This window comes from Nicotiana tabacum, chromosome 14 (assembly GCF_000715075.1).
Source record: "Nicotiana tabacum cultivar K326 chromosome 14, ASM71507v2, whole genome shotgun sequence".
Lineage (NCBI taxonomy): Eukaryota > Viridiplantae > Streptophyta > Magnoliopsida > Solanales > Solanaceae > Nicotiana > Nicotiana tabacum.
In genome coordinates, this window is record NC_134093.1 from 66,151,444 (window position 1) to 66,159,023 (window position 7,580).

The 7,580-nt window shown below is 36.5% G+C and overlaps 1 pseudogene; it reads left to right on the forward strand.

The window, feature by feature from the left end:
- The first annotated feature begins 271 nt into the window (after positions 1 to 271).
- On the forward strand, positions 272 to 3,412 carry LOC107765138 (putative enoyl-CoA hydratase 1, peroxisomal; annotated as a pseudogene).
- Positions 3,413 to 7,580: the final 4,168 nt, after the last annotated feature.

Below are 7,580 nucleotides of genomic sequence, written 5' to 3' on the forward strand. Positions count from 1 at the left end.
TGATTGGAGAATTTATTTTGCTCGCAATTCATTATTATTGTCCTATAATTTTGGAATGAATTGCCTAGGCTGGGAAACAACGAGATTTCCACATAAAAATAGGTGATTTTGTTTTAGGTGGAGATGCTATATAGAAGGTAAGTCTTCTTTGGCATTTAATATCAATTACGATGAAAAATTATTGGTTTAGATTTCGGTTAAACGTGATTATCGGTCCAAATTGATAGCTTTCTGCTAGAAGATGTATTTATGAAGTTGTCATGTAAAATACTTATTGATGCTTAGATTGCGAAAAAATTTCTTAAATTTTGGCGGTTTATGTTTTTTCCTAGTGCAACACAATTTATTGTGCCCGTGCGGCATCTAGTCAATTAAGAAACCCAACGCATCACCTACAGATATGGCACACACTTCAATGACATTATTCCATCAAGTACACCGCAATCTTTCCTTTCTTCCTATACGGATGTACCCTAGGACGAGTTACTAATTACTATACAATTCGCAAATACACTTTTAGAGTACAATCAAGAATATGGAGAAATCATCAAAGGAAAATCTGATACTGGTGAATCGGGAATCCGACGGGGTTGCATGGGTCACAATAAACCGACCCAAGTCCCTAAATTCCCTGACTAAGTCGATGATGGTTGATCTTGCTCGAATTTTCAAGTCCTTGGACGCGGATGATTCGGTTCGGGTCAGTATACTCACCGGATCGGGTCGTTCTGCTCGGGCGTTGACCTGACGGCAGCGGAGGACGTGTTTAAGGGTGACGTGAAGGATGTGGAGACTGATCCGGTGGCGCAAATGGAACGCTGTAGGAAGCCCATCATTGGGGCTATTGGGGGATTTGCTGTGACTGCTGGTTTTGAGATTTCTCTTGCTTGTGATTTGTTGGTTGCCTCTAATGATGCTAAATTCTTGGACACTCATGCAAGGTTTGTCTTATTTTTCGGAATTTTTCTTTTGCTTTTGCTATATTGATAGTAATATGGAAAAAAGAATGGTTTTTTTCTTCTAAATTTACTTATTTGGGCGGTTCTGTTTATGATGTTACTCTGTTGATGAAGAAACATATGATCAATGTTAGGATATATTTGGATAATGGAACTGTCGAAGCTGGATGGTGGTGATTTTTAAGAAGTGAGCTTTATTACCTTAAGTCATGCTATATTGGAGAAATTGAGACTGGATTTAGCTTGATTCTTAATTAGTAAGTTATGACTAGGCTGAATGAGTTCTCCCCCATACTGAGCATCTCAATTCTCAGGTTTCAATTCAACTAGTTGAGCCTTCCCATAAAAATTTTGGAAAATAAACTAGTTGGCTTTTGATTCATAGCTTGATTAGTGTCTTAAGAAGCTTAGATTACACCAGATAGGAGTTGGTTTTCCTGCAAAATTGTGCTTACAATTGTATCTTAACTAGTACTTCTGTATTGACAGTTAGCACCAAACCAAGCTATTTAGCTTTACTACTTTTCGTTCTTGAACTTGATTTTTAAAGTATTGACTGTGCTTCAGTTTCATAGTTGATTTTAAGTTTTACTTACAGAGTAGTTTAAGTTTTAAGCTTATTGTTTATGTGCTAAAATGAAATCTCTGCATTTGACCAATCATTAGTCACCTGTGGACTTTAGCCCCATGTAAGCCGCTATTAAAATGAGACAAAGTCCTTAGCTGTATAAATTCTAAGCTGAAAATTCTATTGAATACAGAGAGTTCCCGTCAGCGTCTGAGTTACAAGTTAATTGAGGCTATCAACCCCTTGAAAAACCTGATCTACCTAAAGTTATAAGTGTTCATGGTATTTTCAGTTGTTCTACTTGAGTTCTAAGCTACTTAAACACTTGAACCCAATCTGTATACAAGTTCTGTGATATTAATGTTAAGCTTCATATGTGTTTCTAGATGATTTTCTGACAAGAGTGTCTTTGCTTTTGTGATGCAGGTTTGGGATATTTCCTTCTTGGGGTCTATCTCAGAAACTCTCTCGTGTTATTGGACCCAGCCGAGCTCGTGAAGCATCTTTAACTGCAATGCCTATCAGCGCAGAACAAGCTGAGAGATGGGGTTTGGTAAATTATGTTGTAGACAGAAGTGAACTTTTGAAGAAAGCTAGGCAAATAGCAGAAGCCATCATCAAGAACAACCACGACCTGGTTTTGAAGTACAAGGCAGTAATCAATGATGGGTTCAAACAAGACTTGACCCGAGCCCTTGCTCTTGAGAAGGTAACAACATCTCCTGTTTTTGTTACGGTTTACAAGCTAATTGTACATCTTGTTTGAAGCAGTGCCCATCCTGTCTAATTTTAACTTATTGCCTATTATCTGTATCTAAATCTGTTAAGTATTATATTAAAAGAGAACCCATGCATGCATTGCAGGTATAGTAGATGCTAATACCAATTAGAAAGAAAGGGAAGTACTCTGGAAAAACAGTCTATCGCTTCTTCCTAGTACCCATAGCCCCATCCACCCTCCAGTTCTCTCACCGGAAAAAAAAAAATGACCTCGCGAAATACCAGATAAGAACCCATCCAACAGCCCTTGAAGAAAAAAGATAGCTGAGATTGAAATAGGGGGAAAGGGAGAAACCAATTCAGGTGGTTGCACCTTTTTAAAGTTAATCCTAAATCATGCATGAAGAATCTGATATTTGTCTAACATCAAGATCGATGGTTGATTATTAGTCTCTGGTGTGGCTATTCCCTATGGTGTTCATACCCTCAAATGTAGTAATTCACCTTACATTGTGAAGTTGGTGGTTGCTTCTGTATTACAAGCCCATGCAATATCTTGTCGCAATGTTGTGTTGCTCTTCTCTCTCTCTCTCTCTCTCTCTCTCTCTCTCTGCTTCTTTTTCTTGGTTGTGTTGCTTGTCTTGTGAAATCTTCTAGCTGCAAAGAACTGTTGACGAGATAAAATAAAAAAGGGAAAAATGGATGTCGAGTATCCAAGTTACTCTCCAACTTAAGTGATCCACTTAATCTTGTTAGTTCACCTCTTCTGGATGCGTTGAGGTTGTTATCGTCAGAGTGCCATGTCAAAAATTAGAAACTAATGAATACTTGTACAAAATCTTGCAATCACCATGTAGCCGCACTACCTGCAACTTAATATACTGATGTGTGTGCTTTATTGTCATTTCCAGGAGAGGGCACACGATTATTACGATGGAATGTCCAAGGATCACTTTAAGAAACTGCAAGAGTTCATTGCTGGTCGGAGTTCAAGCAAACCTTCCTCAAAATTATAGATTTCTCATGTTATTCTGCTTTTGAAATAAACTAGTCTACGCGCACGTTTTATTGAGAAATTTCAAGTAACAGTAAATATTACTTTGTTTGTCTCATTTTACACGGCACTGTATTGATCAAACACTAAGATAGATGTTATTCTATTTTCAGTAGAGTGACGATCTTGTTAACAAGGCACAACCATGGTCAACCATTCTACACACTCCGTCTTCTTTGTGACATGACATTGTTAAGGTTTTGTATTACGCCCTATAATTTCTTCCACGATTTACTGAATTTGATAATTTTTTGTCCAACTTTAGTCCTAAATAGGATAAGCGGTCGTTGTAAATATAATCCGGTCTAAAAGTCCAAAGTCGAATCCCACAGAGAACTAAGGTTTAGCTATAACTGTTCACAATCACGACTGTGATTCTTATTTTAAACTAATTAACTAGCAACTATTAAAAGCAATAAAAATTATTAATTAGGAAGACTAAAAGTCGGAGACAAGATTAAGAAGGCCTAGAGTTATGATTTTTTCAATTGTCAGAATCCTTCCCGCTACGTTTCCTACAATTTCGCCTAAGTATTCTCTACTGATCGTGAGCATTTTAGGTGTCGTAATTCTCTCTCGAGCAACTAGAATAATATACTAGACATATTTTTTCAAACTATGCTAGCTGGTACTATCTCACCGCTCACTATGACGTTAAGGTTTTGTTATTCCTAAACTCACTTTTAAACCAGTCGTATTGATTCCTCACATACATTAGGAGTGACGTTGTTTAACAACCACCTAAATATGTATCCTTTTCCAAGTAATACATAATAAATAGGAACGGTCAATCGATGGTCATTCAATCAACTGAAATAAGCACGTAGTTAATCAAGTAGAGAAATCCAAAGGCTAAATTACATAAAAACGTAACAAAAATTTATCCTACAAAAGGTTCCATCAAAACCCTAGATAAGAAATTAGTTATTCATAATAGTACGTAAAACTACAATAATAAAATTCATAACCATGGAAAATAGGAAGAAAGAGGGAAAATGTGAAGTTGAATCCTTCTCCTTGTTCCAAGCGTGTTTTTGCCTTTTAAAAGTCTTCCTCTTCCTCCAAAGTAGTGTCTCCCCTCAAAAGGACGTTTTAGGATGTATTTATATCCATTTGGGTTTGTATGGGGCGGGTTTAACACTTCTACTTCGAATTGGAAATGCTGGGGGCGCGTCTAGAGGCGCGACCCAGACCGCTCTCAGTTGTTGTATTCTTCTGCTCCGGTCCCGATCTGGTCTGTCCGAGACTTTTTTCTTTAACTCTTTTTTCACCAATTTTGCTCCTATTTGATCCTTTTTTCGCGCAAGTTCATTCCTACACATAAGAAATACGTAATGAGCATATTTTCACTTTAAAAAATATGTGATCTCTCATAACTCATATAAGAAATAATATACAAACATACTCAAAAACATGCACTTTTCATCATTTATTAATCACCTCAAAATAAGAGGACTTAGCTAGCGTTTAGACATAGATTTGATTGAAACTTGAAAAAAGAGTTTTTGAAATGGTGTTGAAAAATAATTTTTGAATATTGAAGTTGTGTTTGGACATGCATTTTATTTGAAGAAAAGTTGAAGTTTTGTGAGTGGAAGACAAATTTTCACAGGACAGTTTTTGGGAACTTGAAAATTTTTGAATTGTTTTTCCCAAAACAATTCAAACAATGTTTTCAAAAAAAATTGAAAAAATAAGCCAAAATCTATGGCCAAACGGGAGTGAAAAGCCTGAATTGAAATTCCAACAATTTTATTCTTAACTACAATCTTAAGCAGTAGCAATTAGGGAGTAAAGCAGAAGTTGATTGAGGTACTTATATCCATTATTATAATATTAACATACAATCTTAAGCATTAGCAATTAAGGAGCAAAGCATAAGTTGATTGAGGTACTTATATCCATGATTGTAATATTTACGGACAATAGTTAATGGTTTGGATCAACTGTGGTACAAATATTCCTCTTGATAATATTTGAGAAAATTGTTTTTAAAATATGGTTAATTTTTCTTACAATTTATTTGGGATTGAAGAGTTTGTTTTTGCTGTAAGGAAGAGTTTAAGTTTTTTTTCGTTCTTTGCTTTTGATTTACAAACATTTTTAAACATCTCTAATTATAATTATTGGGACATTTTTAGTCTTTGAATATGTCAAAGTCTGTATTAAAAGGTATAAGGAATTGGTGCCCAAACTAAGACCAAAATATAAATCAATTCATATTCAAACTTTGAATCGATCATTGGAGGAAGTATTATTTTGGTACGTTAAGGTTGAGGATTTAGGAAACAACGTTTCCATCTTGTTTTCCCGTGCTTATTTTTACTTTTAATTATTTTGGAGGTTTAGAAGAAGCTTAATTAGGAGAATGACAAGTGAAACCGAACTTTTATCTGTAGGGTTACCATTCAATCTTCTCCTCCGCTCTCAAATTCTTTTAAATGGATGGTCTTATTGTTAGCTTTTGACATTCAAATTACACGATACGCATCGTCAATATAGCCTCAAAGAATTATAGATCTACTCTGCAAATGACGAACAAATATTATGAAAATCATTTGGGCCTCACTTTCTCATGGGGGAATTGCGCGCACAGCCGATTTCAAGACCTCTATTTAAGTCATAGTCGGGGTTCCAAATTTTTTGCAAGTTTAACCACTTTAAGTCAACTTCAGACGCACAGGAATGAAGTGCAAATATTCTAGTTTGATGTTTGACTGCTAAAGTTTGATTTCAGAGAATTTGAAAGCAAGAAAACTTCAGGCTTTTTTTACATAAAGTTCAGGCATATATGGCTGAATTTTAGGCTTTTTTGCATGAAATTCATGCATATATATGGCTGAACTTCAGGCATTGTTGTATGAAGTTATGAATAAAATTCTGCCCAGAAACAACTTGTTCTTTAAATTTTAACAATTCAACATGATTTAACGCTCAAATCTACTCCAAATAAGCTCAAATTTAAAACATAAGTTTCAAGTATCATAAAGAAACAAACTCTAATCATAAATAACAAATTTAACATACCCGTTTCGTCATCTTCGAGCATCTCATTTTTTTCATTCACTAGCTTACGAAGTATATAGACCATTATACTTTAATTTGGGTTTCATTTTAATCAATATTACATAACCTGATCATGTTTAAACAACATTTCATTAAAACCTTTTCAAAAAATGGATGCACCTAGTAGATTCTTATCATCATGATGATGTCAACTATTGGATGATATTAGACCAGTAATTAGCGGTAAGTGGTGGCACTCATCAATAAATCAGTGTTCACTACAATCACAATGCACAATGTGGTACCTATTCTAAGGTGCTTGTGAAAGCGACGGAAGAAGAAGCGAAGCTCTTAATGATGATTACACGTTAAATAATTGGGATAAACACACAAATACCTATAGAAGCTAAAATAACTATTCTTTGTAACGACTCGACCGGTCGTTTTACTTTCTAGATCCCCGTTCCTCTAAATAAGACTCCACGTATGTGCTTTTACTGTTTTATGACTTGTGAGGATGGTTAGTTCGAGTTTGGAAGGGTTTGGGTTGAATTTGGTTGGCTTAAAAGGGTTAAGTTTGACTTGGGTCAATATTTTCAGTAAACGACCTCGGAACCAGGATTTGATAGTCCCAATAGATTCGTATGATGATTTTGGACTTGGGCGTGTGTTCGGATCGGATTTTGGATGAACCGGGAGCGTTTCGGCGCTTAAAGTTGGAAGTTGGCTCATTGAAGGTTTTAAAGTTCTTTAAATTTGGTTTGAAATAGGTTTTGGTGTTATCGAGATCCGTTTATAATTTCAAGCCTAGGAATAGCTCCGTATGGTAATTTAAGACTTGCACGCAAAATTTGGTGTCATTCCGAGTAGTTTAAGTATGATTCGGCGCGTTCGGAGCGAATTGGAAGAACTTGAAGTTCATAAGTTGATTCGATTTGGTTTGGAGTGTTATTCTTAATTTTGATGTTGTTTTACGCATTCCGAGGGTTCGAGCGAGTCCGTCTTATGTTTACGAACTTGTTGGTATGTTTGGACAAGGTCTCGGGTGCTACTCGGACGATGCATGGATCGAGTTTAGGCTTGAAAGGGCTGCTGGTGCACCAGATCTGGTGTGCCCGCACCTGCGAGCTTTTTGGCCGCAGGTGCGAGCTCTTGGCCGCAGAAGCGGTTTGGGCGAGTGGTCAGTGGCCCGCAGAAGCGGCCTCGCCTCTGCGATGTAAAGGTCGCAGGTGCGAGAAGAGGCTGGTCAGGCCTGGACCGCAAGTGAGCTCCA